The sequence below is a fragment of the Alosa sapidissima genome, chromosome 23, assembly GCF_018492685.1.
Source record: "Alosa sapidissima isolate fAloSap1 chromosome 23, fAloSap1.pri, whole genome shotgun sequence".
Taxonomy (NCBI): Eukaryota; Metazoa; Chordata; class Actinopteri; order Clupeiformes; family Clupeidae; genus Alosa; species Alosa sapidissima.
Genome location: NC_055979.1, coordinates 27517420 through 27529919, shown reverse-complemented (window position 1 = coordinate 27529919; position 12500 = coordinate 27517420). Strand labels below are relative to the sequence as shown.

The 12500-nt window shown below is 51.4% G+C and overlaps 1 protein-coding gene across 3 annotated transcripts in view; it reads left to right on the top strand.

Annotated features, from left to right (window-relative positions):
• Positions 1-12500, top strand: part of nlgn4xa (neuroligin 4 X-linked a) — a 113242-nt gene that overhangs the window by 153 nt on the left and 100589 nt on the right. For all 3 annotated transcript variants that reach the window (XM_042080669.1, XM_042080668.1, XM_042080667.1), the window contains exon 1: positions 1-288. This exon is cut by the window's left edge and continues 153 nt beyond it. The gene's annotated coding sequence lies outside the window, so the exon portion shown is untranslated. The remainder of the gene's footprint in view (positions 289-12500) is intronic.

Here is a 12500-nt window from a genome sequence, read left to right as displayed (position 1 = left end):
TACTTGATTGTATGTAGGTCATATACGAGTGGGATGCTATCGCCGCACTTCTGAGCTGAAATTTCGTGGTGTCTCTTATGTCGTTTGGGCTGTGAGATCGCGTTTGGATTGTACCAGGGCAACAGACGGGAGTTTTATTTCGCCTGGCGTGGTGTGTGTGCGCGTATGTGTGTATGTGAGCGAGTGAGTGAGTGAGTGTGTGTTTGTGTGTGTGTGTGTGTGCTTTCAGCTCCGACCCATGAAGTCAGGACTAAATGAGCAGAGCGACATGATGCAGAAACCGCAAAGGTAAGCGGCGCGAGCTGATGGCAACAGCAGCAGCCAATTCTCCTCTCTCCCGAGTTTTACTTTCATAAATATCCGGCAGGAAATGTCTGTTCAGGTCTCTTTTTTTCATCCGCTTCTGGCTGCGAGTCCCGTTTTTTGTCGGGATGTGCGCGGGTAGACATGTTTTGCGTATGAAATCCCACATTGGTCCCGCTGTAGGGCATTCCATTCCGATATGAGGAGAAAGTGCACGCAACCTGTTTTCGTCTCTTTTTGCTAAGATAACGGACGGTGACTGACGGGCGTGACAAGTATTAACAGGCCTTTAGACATTTCTGATGGTAGTTGACAATGGCAGAAAGCACCTCGCTGATAGCATGATGATGTTCCGGACAGGTTGAAGCCCTATTTTCAACAAGCGGTCCTGTTGGTCGCAGGCTACCGCATCACTAAAGCCTTGCTCATTTGGGGCAAACGATTCCGCTGGATTTATTTGAAGTTCCAATACGTGTCTGTGCTCTCGTCGTTTGTAAAACATTAAGAATACAACTTGTAGCTAGTCTTTATGACTAATTGTTACAGATGCTGAATTTGAAGATGAGTGGAAACAGTTGTTTTCAGAACTGTTATTCTCTAACGAGAGAAACGTAGTCGGCAGCGCGAGACGAGTAAATAAACGTGATGTTTGTGGTGGTAACGGCCACCGGACCACCATTTGGATGATGAGAAGCAACAGCCTCAACTGCCAGTCGTCTTCAAGGACACACACACACACGCGCGCGCGCATCACTCAGTCCGTCCCCAGTATTTCTCCAGCTGGCGTTGTGAACACACACGTCACATCTGGACCAAGGCTCCTGGGCATGGTGCGAGCTAATGACGAATCTCGCCGTGACCCCCGTCCACTGTCCGTAGCCCCGCTTGCTCTTGTGTTTCCTCATCCTCTCGTTAGGAGACAGCATAACAGACAGGCTGCGGTCCCCTTCGACGCTGTTTTGTGGCGCTAAACTGATCTGCAAGTTCACCGAAAAGCCACAAGGTGGTACTGTGGATATCTGGTTCCTCCATGCGCCGCGGTAAAGGGACGGATCGCTCGTGCCCCTGGTGCTGAAATAGCTTTCTCCCGAACTCATACGTGAGAGAACTGCTCAATGTTCTGTGCTCGGCTCGTACTGCCCCCCTCCCCCCCCAAAAAAAACGCATGAGCGTCGCTCGCGCTCTTTACCACATCTCCGTGGATGTGCTCAGTGAAGAATATCCCCGTGGCCGTTAGTGACATGTTCCAGATGCACCTATGTCTTTGCATTCAACTGTGTGTGTGTGTGTGTGTGTGTGTGTGTGTGTGTGTGTGTGTGAGTAATGGTGATCAGGTGACAGATGTTTGGATCACAGTTGACTCCGGGAGTGGAGCTGGACTTACACACAGAGCCACCAGCTCCAGCGCAGACCACGTGTAGCCTACATAAGGGCCGGATCAGAGCCAGATCAGAGCCAGATCTGCTCTATTTGAACCAGACCAGGTCCACACCTAGACAAGATCAGGTCTATCTAGACGAGACCAGGCCCATAGACTAGACCAGGTCCATATATAGTCTAGATCAGGTCCATGGACAAGATCACATCCACATCTAAACTATCTAGACTAGATTTGGTCCATAGACTAGACCAGGTCCACATATAGTCTAGATCAGGTCCATGGAGATCTAGACTAGATTGGGTCCATATCTGGCAGGTGAGGGCTGGAGAAAGAAGCAGCGGCAGTGTAGTGATGTGGTGGTGAGGTGTGGTGTGATATGTTGTGGTGTGGTGGAGTCTCCGACATGATCACACACACACACACACACACACACACACACACACACACACACAACCCCAGACTCAGCCTAATGAGCTGCAGGAGGCTGATGGATGAGATGAGCTGGACTCTCACACACTCAGCTGGATCCTCAGATGCTGTGTGTGTGTGTGTGTGTGTGTGTGTGTCTGTGTGTGTGTGTGTGTGTGTGTGTGTGTGTGTATGCCAACAGACAGCAAAGCTGCTCCATTACCGACAGCAGGTCAGAGGGTCACATCAGAAAGAGGGGGTTTGCTACAGGTCCAGAGTAAGATAATGGAGAATGGAAGAATACCCTCTGGTCAGTGACATGGGGAAGGGGCATTACAGACACAAATACACACACACACGCACGCGCACACACACACACACACACACACACACACACACACACACACACACACACACACACACGCACACACACACGCACGCACGCACGCACGCACACACGCACACACACAAACTATTCAGACTGGGATAGGACGAGACCCAGGCCAGGACTGCGTTTCCGTGGTGACCCCCTCCACTCCGTGGTGTGTAGAGATTCCCTACAGTCCGCTAGATGGCCAGAAGAGACGAGAAATACTCATGAGTCAGTTAGTCCTGGCGTTAGAGGAAACTGTATGGACGGATGCTGTGTCTTTGCCCACATGGATGCCTATCGGTGCTCTGCGGTCAGCTGTAGTGTAGGTCCAGAATGAGAAGGAAAGACTGGACAGGTGCTGCGTGTTCAGGTGTGTAGACCAGAGGTGCCTTTAAATTTGGCAAAGAGTGGTGAACGTTCGTGGTGAACATGTTTTCTTTGAACAGTTAAATTTGAAGATTTGGTAAAAAGGATGAAGTTCCTATGCACTATGTCCTCCAGGTGCTGGTGATGTGCAGTCATCAATAAGATTCGAAAAAGTCAAGGATCACCGCACACTGAGCGCGTGGTGATCCTTCACTTTTTTTGAACGGTTTGGTGTCAACATTCCATTGTAACAGTAATTGCATTAAACTCGCGTCCAGTTCCACTGTATGTTCTTGGAGAACTACCTCCTCAAACTGTTTGCAGTTGTTCGCGATCGTTCGCCGAAAACTCCTGGCAAACGGAAAACTGTTTGCAAACGTTCGCCTAACATTCGCCTAACACACCTCAGGAGTTAGAGAATGGATGGATGCTCTGTGGTCAGAGACTGATCAAGAAGGAGATAGGATGTCAGGTGCTCTATGATAAGCTGAGCTGTGTGGTCAGATACACTCTGTGATGATCTGTGTGGTCAGATGTGGTGTGAGTCTGTAGGTGTAGGTAAAGGTGTGTGTGTGTGTGTGTGTGTGTGTGTGTGTGTGTGTGTGGTTAGATGTTGGGCCCAGTTTAAGAGGGGAACCGAATATGAGACTTAGAATGAGGCAGTACACTGATGATGAGGATTGCACCACCTGAGTCTCTCTCTCTCTCCCTCTCTCTCTCTCTCTTTCTCACTCCCCCCTTCTCTCTCTCACTCTCACACACACACACCCCACACACATGAATTCTGGTTCTTTCAATTCCTTCTGTCCTTCTGTCTGAAGCACTCGGTCCACACACACACACACACACACACACACACACACACACACACACACACCATCTCCTTGACATTGCTTTCGCTCTCTTCAGACTGCCTGTCTCCATGCCCTCTGTCTTCCCAATGTTCTCTCCCTCCCCCCACCCCCTCATCTCTCTCTCTCTCTCTCTCTCTCTCTCTCTCTCTCTCTCAAATTCAATTCAATTCAATTCAATTGAGCTTCACTGGCATGACAAAAAATACAATTTGTATTGCCAAAGCATACATGTACGTAGTAGTGTGTAAAGACAGAAAGCAAAACATCATGCACTTCTCTCTCTCTCTCTTTCTCTCTCTCGTGTCTGTGGTTTCTGTCTGTTTTTCATGCCTTATTGCATTGTGTAAGACGGAGACCCTTGTTCCTGATCTCGCAGCGTTTGTTCAATTGCTTTAGAGAGTTCTCGATGGACATTTTCATTTCGCTCCGAAAAATGTTGGGCTCAGACAGAATGAGTGTAAAACTGCTGAGCTTGACTTTGGGTCAAGCCAAGATGGCCATTTATGTCAGAAGAGAAAGCAAGATTGACCATTAAACTGACAATAATGTTACAATGCTACTCATTTTATTTTTCTGCACATCCATTGCAGGATCTGGTGTCTTTTGGAAATGCGTGGTGTTTGCAGACCAGGATCTGGTGTCCTTTGGAAATGCGTGGTGTTTGCAGACCAGGATCTGGTGTCTTTTGGAAATGTGTGGTGTTCGCAGACCAGGATCTGGTGTCCTTTGGAAATGCGTGGTGTTTGCAGACCAGGATCTGATGCTTTTTGGAAATGCATGGTGTTCGCAGACCAGCCATATGGGCTTGCACTGTCTGATAGTGAATAGCATCGTGATGATAGTGAAGAAACATCTTGAATGTGTTGTGGTGTTCTTGTGTCTTGCCTTCTTCCATTCCCCCATCTAATGCATACACATGCTTTGACTTTTAGAGGCTTATTTTGAATAACATAAAAATAAAATGATCTAATCTCTCAAACACACTCTCCTTTCTCCCATTATCTTTCTCTGTGGCTGCCATCATTCTTTCATCCTCATCCCCCCATATCCCCCCTTCTTCCATCTTTCTCTTGCTCTCTTCTGCATTCCCTCTCTGTGCCTAGCCCTCCTCTCCCTCTCTCTCTCCCTCCCCATCTCCCTCTCTCCCTCCCTCCCTCTCTCTCTCTCTCCCTCCCTCTCTCTCTCTCTCTCTCTCCCCATCTCTCTCTCTCCCTCCCCATCTCTCTCTCTCTCTCTCTCTCTCTCTCTCTCCCTCCCCTTCTCTCTCTCTCTCCCTCTCTCTCTCTCTCTCTATCTCTCTCTCTCTCCCTCCCCTTCTCTCTCTCTCTCCCTCTCTCTCTCTCTCTCTCTCTCTCTGTTACATTCTTCTTGTTGTCTTCTGCATTCCCTCTCTGTGCCTACCCCTCCTCCCTCCCTCTGCTTCTCTGGGTGACTCAGTACTGTGTGTGTGTGTGTGTGTGTGTGTGTGTGTGTGTGTGTGTGTGTGTGTGTGTCAGGTCTGAGTAAGTACCCAGCCTACGTGAGCTCTCCTGGGTCTACCCTAGTCCCTGCTGGCTCCAGGGAAACACACTATAGGGGCTTTTTCAGAGCAGTCTCTCTCACACACATGCACATGCACACACACACACACACACACACACACACACACACACACACACACGTACAGTACGCATAGTCAAACACATACATACACACACACCAGGTACACATGCAAACATACAGTTGGCTTCCTCGCAAAAATCGATTTTTTAGGGCTATTGACATCATATTCTGATTTACAGGATAACAAAAGTAGATATTCATAAATCCCTCTGTACATTTTTTTACCATTTAATATCTGAACACAATGAAAACATAATTTTGAAACTGGCTGTATCCAATGCTCAGGTTTCGTGCCTTAAAATGTATGCAAATTAGTGCATATTTAATTAGATAATGCCTAATTTGCATATGTAAACATTAAATGACAGTAAATGACAGAAAAATGTAAATGACAGAAAAATGACAGTAATACGTTTTTTTCTATATTAATGTAAGTAATCAACTGGGTAAGTTTCATAGTGAAATCTGCTTGTTAAAAATGTTACCCTATTCACCTGTAGTGTCTCGCCTTAATGCAGTTATGTTGTAATGGTCCAAATGCATTCAAACCCAGTTATGTGAACCCTGTCACCTACTTGCAGAGCAATAATTCTGCCACGGTCTTCTATAGCCTGCACACTCTGCCACTACTGTTTTTTGTTATTAATTAGATGTCAAAGACGTAAGATTCTTGCCATTTCGTCAGATAAGCACTTCTAACTCGCATTCGCTGGAAATAAACTTTTTTTTTATTAATTTGATGATTTCAATTATTAAACTTTGGAGCAGGTTTGAATATTAATGGATCCACAAATGAGTTTTCATTGTTCTTAATATTGCGGGATAGGCCATTTTGTCTTTGCGGAGGTCTGCGCTCTCGAGTGGCCTAGTGAGCATATTAAAATGAGTGTGACTGAGGGAGGAGAGAGGGTGGATTATAATGCTCGTGCATGTGCGCTTAGTTTCACGTTAATGGGGATGTACAAAGAAAGGCTGCGTGGAATGCTGCGTACGCACAGTTTCATACATCAGGATTTTATTTGTGCGTACGCTACTTTTCAGGTTTGCACGTAAGCAATGTTTTAGTATGAAATCCACGCAAGTCTTTGTACATGAGGCCCCTGGTCACTGGGGATGTGCTGGAACACAGGTAGTGCTCAGGCTCTCATCTGGCCCTAATGTGGCCCTGATGTGGTCCTGATATGGCCCTGATGTGGCCCTGATGTGGCATGGGACATTGTCCGTGTATTTCCACAAGGTTACATGCATCTAGCTTAAGAGGTCAAAGGTCATATGCAGAGCCACAGGGATCTTGTGTGGAGCAGAGCCGAGCGACTTCCTGCTTCCTGTCAGAGCGGCCATGTTACCCAGTCAGACAGACATCGTCCAGATTTGGTTTGGAGAGGTCTTCATCTTCTCAGTCTCAGGTTGAGTAGACAGTCTCAGGAGTGTGTATGTGTGTGTTTCCCAAAGTCAAGGAAGCATAATCAAACAACGCCGCTTCAAGGACGCTACCTCATCGAACTCCGCCGAGCACTGTTTCAATGTCAAGAATAATCCGAAATGTGCGCCCCTTTGTACTGAGAATTTTCAAGAATGCATCTGTGGATCCTCAGGTGAACAAAAATACCCACAATCCTCTGCGTTTTACTTAAACAGAAGCGTACAGTTAAAAGCGTAAGTGCTCAGGAGCAATTCCATGGAAAATTACATTTTTTGTAACATACATAACGCCAATAAAATGTGATGGGATGGTATGATGTGAATGATTTGTCATGAGCTCTCTATCTGCCTGGTAACACACGCTGATTGAAGTCTGATGACCTCCACCTGTTCCTGCTCTGCTCTGCCTCCCCCTCGTTACCTACCAGCTGCACTGCATTCACCACTCATCATGCCCTCTATATAAAGCCTTGCTTTTCAGTCCACACTTGTCAGATCGTCTGCAACCAGCACCAGTTACCTGCCTGTTTATTGAAAACGCCTCTGACTCTTTGCCTGTGATCCCGGACCCGCTCGACTACTTCTGTGTTCTCCAGCCCCGGTAATCTTGACCTGCCTTCCGTCTCTCTTCTACGTATACCGCCTAGTCCTTGACTGTACTGCTGCTTCGTTTCAATTGCTGTTGTGTGTGTGTTTCCCCCAGGACTTCCCGGATCATCCAGCTCCTGCCTTCGCTGTTCGGCTACTGGGGGAACACACACACGCAGACTCTTGGAACTCCTGTACCCCCCCCGGAACCCCTGAAACCCCCAACCCTTAAATAAACTTTTGAACGTGACGCAATTGTGGTCCTCGTCCTGTTTGGTGTCTGACAGTACGATCTGACCAAACATGGACCCAGCGCACGGTCGAACCAGCATGGAAACCGACGAACCAGAACCACCCACCGCCATGCAACGCCTGGAAGAGACAGAGAGAGAGGTAAACCGCAACACTGCTGACATTGCCTCCCTACTTCAAGCCGGCTTGAGCCAGCGTCAGCAGTTCCAGCAGCAACAGCAACAACTTGCAATGATCATTCAACTTCTCACCAACCTTTCTCCTCTGCCTGCTCCCACCGGCCCAGCCCCAGCCAGCCTGCTCACCGGCCCAGCACCCGAGTCTCCTGCCCAGTCCACTGCTACCGTGGCTGCCGGAGCCCCAGAACCCAGGATCGGCAATCCAGAGCGGTTCAGCGGCGACCCAACCCAGGTACGGGCGTTCCTGACGAGCTGCCGTGTCCAGTTTACCCTGCAACCCAGGACTTTTGCCACTGAAGGGGCGAGGGTCGGTTACGTGATCACTCACCTGACGGGCCGAGCTCGACTCTGGGGAACAGCGGAGTTCGAGCGCCAGACCCCAGCATGTGCAACCTTCAACCTATTCGCAGAGGAGATGCTCAAGGTATTCGATTTGGAATCCACAATAGCCGAGGCATCTCGGATCCTGATGAGTATTCGCCAAGGCAGAAGGACTGTTGCGGATTACTCCATCGACTTTCGAACCGTGGCAAGTCGAAGCTCCTGGAACATGGAAGCATTGGTGGATGCTTTCCTCCACAGCCTGGCGGACTACATAAAGGACGAGCTGGTTTCCCCATGATCAACCCCCCACTCTTGATGAAGCCATTGCTCTGGCTGTCCGCATCGACCGCAGGATCCAGGCCCGCCGTCATGAGAGAGGGCGCCAGAGTCCATCCACCAGCACACGGAGTGTCCCAACTGCCCTTCTGTCCGCACCTGCCACACCATCTAGCCAGCCGGACCAGTCTGAACCGATGGAGATCGGCCGCACCTCCCTAACCCCTGCAGAGCGCCAGCGACGCATCACCTCCAACTTGTGCCTGTACTGTGGTGGTGATGGTCATCGAGTCGCCACCTGTCCAGCAAAAGCCGGAGCTCACCAGATGTAGGAGGAATCCGGATGAGCTCAATGAACATTCAGCCCTCCATCAGCCGTAAACCCCTCATCCAAGTCTGTCTTCACCTGTCTGATTCCACCCACACCCTGGCAGCCCTGGTGGACTCTGGCGCAGAAGCAAACATTATTGACACAGGACTTGCTCGTCAGCTGGGCTTGGAAAGCCATCGCTTGTCCACTCCTGTTCCAGCCCGGGCCCTGGACGGACACGCAATTGGCACAGTTACCAGCATCACAGCCCCCATCTCAATGATGGTGTCAGGAAACCACCGAGAGACCATCCGCTTCCACCTGCTCAGCTCTCCAGGCCAACCCCTAATCCTGGGCTACCCTTGGCTCCGTCTCCACAATCCTCACCTCGATTGGGCCTCCGGAACTGTGAAAGAGTGGGGAAATGCCTGCCACCTGACCTGTTTGCGTGCTGCCTCGCTGCCCCCCGGCTCAGTACCCCCCCAGCATTGCCCACGACATTTCTAATGTCCCTGAATGTTACCATGGCCTCCGAGAGGTGTTCAACAAGACCAAAGCCACATCTCTGCCCCCACACCGTCCGTACGACTGTGCCATTGATCTCCTCCCTGGGACTGCTCCACCCAAAGGTCACCTCTACTCACTATCCCCTCCTGAAAGAAAAACTATGGAGGATTACATCAGGGACTCCCTGGCAGCTGGACTCATCCGCCCGTCTTCCTCTCCTGCTGGTGCCGGGTTCTTCTTTGTGGGAAAGAAAGATGGTTCTCTTCGCCCCTGCATTGATTATCGAGGTCTGAATGATGTCACAGTGAAGAACCGGTACCCTCTGCCTTTACTCACCTCTGCTTTTGAATTGCTCCAGGGATCCACTATTTTCACCAAACTGGACCTTAGAAATGCTTACCACCTAGTGCGAGTAAGGGAGGGTGACGAGTGGAAGACAGCATTCAACACCCACACCGGCCATTATGAGTACCTGGTAATGCCATTTGGCCTCACCAACGCCCCAGCGGTATTCCAGGCGCTGGTGAATGATGTGCTGCGGGACATGCTGAATAAATTCGTCTTCGTGTACCTGGACGACATCTTAATTTTCTCCAGAACTCTGTCCGAACACACCCGTCATGTCCAGCTGGTTCTTCGACGGCTCCTGGAGAACTCTCTCTATGTCAAGGCGGAGAAATGCGAGTTCCATGCTCAGACTGTGTCATTCCTGGGATACATCGTCGCTGAAGGCAATATCCAGATGGACCCCGCAAAGGTCTCGGCAGTTACCTCCTGGCCAGTTCCGGGGAATAGGAAGAAGCTGCAGCAATTCCTCGGTTTTGCCAATTTCTACCGGAAATTCATCCGGAACTACAGCTCCGTCGCCGCTCCCCTCACAGCTCTGACCAGCATCAAACACCCCTTTTCCTGGACCCCAGAGGCCAACACAGCCTTTCATACCCTCAAGGCCCGGTTCACCACTGCCCCCATCCTCCAGATGCCGGATTCAGACCGGCAGTTCGTTGTCGAGGTGGATGCCTCAGACGTGGGAGTCGGGGCCATACTCTCTCAACGGGCAGAGGAGGACAACAAGTTGCACCCCTGTGCATTTTTCTCTCGCCGGCTTTCACCTGCAGAGCGCAATTATGATGTTGGAAACCGTGAGCTGTTGGCTGTCAAGCTTGCCCTGGAGGAGTGGCGTCACTGGCTGGAGGGGTCCACAGTTCCGTTCCTGGTCTGGACCGATCACAAAAACCTTGAATACATCCGCAATGCCAAACGTCTTAACCCCAGACAGTCCCGCTGGGCCTTGTTTTTCACCAGATTCAACTTCACCCTGTCATACCGCCCAGGTTCTCGGAACACCAAGCCGGACGCTCTCTCCCGTCAGTTTCATAAGGATGACGCCCCTTCCCAGGAACCTGCATCAATTCTGCCCGATCCCTGCGTCGTAGCTGCCCTGACCTGGGATATCGAGGAGGAAATTCAAGAGGCCCTCCGTGACCATCCCAGTCCCAGTGCATGCCCAGACGGTCGTCTCTTCGTCCCAGATAATTTGAGGTCCCGGGTCATACAGTGGGGACACAACTCCCGCCTTGCCTGCCACCCGGGCTCCGCCCGCACCTGCCATCTCCTTGCCCAGCGCTTTTGGTGGTCGTCTTTGAGAAGGGATGTCCGAGAATTCGTCCGTGCCTGCCCCACCTGCAATCAGAACAAGTCCTCCACTCGGCCCCCCGCTGGTTTACTCCAGCCCTTGCCTGTGCCCACACGACCCTGGTCCCACGTCTCCTTGGACTTTGTAACTGGCCTCCCACCATCAGGTGGGATGACTGTCATTCTCACTGTGGTTGACCGGTTTAGCAAGATGGCACACTTCATTCCCCTCCCTAAACTGCCATCTGCCAGAGAGACTGCCCAGGCTGTTCTTGATCATGTCTTCCGTCTACACGGGCTGCCCAGGGATGTTGTCTCTGACCGAGGCCCGCAATTTACCTCTACATTCTGGAAGGAGTTCTGCCGTCTTCTAGGGGCCACAGTGAGTCTCACCTCTGGGTTCCACCCCCAGTCCAATGGTCAATCCGAGCGGGCAAACCAGGAGCTGGAGAAGGCGCTGCGGTGCATGGTTTCTCGCAAACCCCAGGCTTGGGCACAACAACTGATGTGGATAGAGTATGCTCACAACTCCCTCACCTGCTCTGCCACTGGTATGTCACCTTTCCAGTGTGTGTATGGCTACCAGCCCCCCCTGTTCCCCAGCCAGGAAGGAGATGTGTCCTGCCCGTCTGCCCTCGCCTATGCCCGCCGTTGCCGTCGTACCTGGTCACAAGCTCGTGCCACGCTACTCAAGTCAGCTGTCAGCTATGCCACTGGGGCTAACCGCCGAAGATCGCCGGCACCCGCCTACCGTGTTGGCCAGAAGGTGTGGCTGTCAGCCAAGGATCTCCCACTGCGGGTGGAATCGCGTAAACTGGCACCTCGATTCCTCGGCCCGTTCCCTATCCAGAGGGTCATCAGCCCAACCGCAGTCCGGCTCCAGTTGCCAACCTCCATGAGGGTGCACCCTACTTTCCATGTTTCGAAAGTCAAGCCGACGCATGAAAGCCCGCTGGTCCCCGTGCCGCTTCCTCCTCCTCCTCCTCGCCTCGTTGACGGTGGGCTGGTGTACACCGTTCGACGCCTGCTTCGGTCCAGACGGCGAGGTAGGGGCCTCCAGTATCTCGTCGACTGGGAGGGCTATGGACCTGAGGAGAGAACCTGGGTGCCAGCCAGTCGGATTGTGGACCGGACACTCATCGCCGACTTCCACCGTCTGCATCCTGATCAACCTGCAATCCGTAGGGGCCGCCCCAGAGGGGTCCCTAACCGTCCTGCCCGCCCGGCTTCCTGTCCTGTGCCTGACCCTGTCTCGGTACCTGTCCCGTCTTCTGTCCACGACCCTCCAGCTCCCTCCGAGGATGAGGATGTTCACTCGGACCACTCGGAGGAATTCTAGCCCTCCACCGGCTCCCCTCCGCCCTCCCGATGTGGTGTCACTCTTGGGGACTTCTGGGGCCGTCCCTTAGGGGGGGGGTTCTGTCATGAGCTCTCTATCTGCCTGGTAACACACGCTGATTGAAGTCTGATGACCTCCACCTGTTCCTGCTCTGCTCTGCCTCCCCCTCGTTACCTACCAGCTGCACTGCATTCACCACTCATCATGCCCTCTATATAAAGCCTTGCTTTTCAGTCCACACTTGTCAGATCGTCTGCAACCAGCACCAGTTACCTGCCTGTTTATTGAAAACGCCTCTGACTCTTTGCCTGTGATCCCGGACCCGCTCGACTACTTCTGTGTTCTCCAGCCCCGGTAATCTTGACCTGCCTTCCGTCTCTC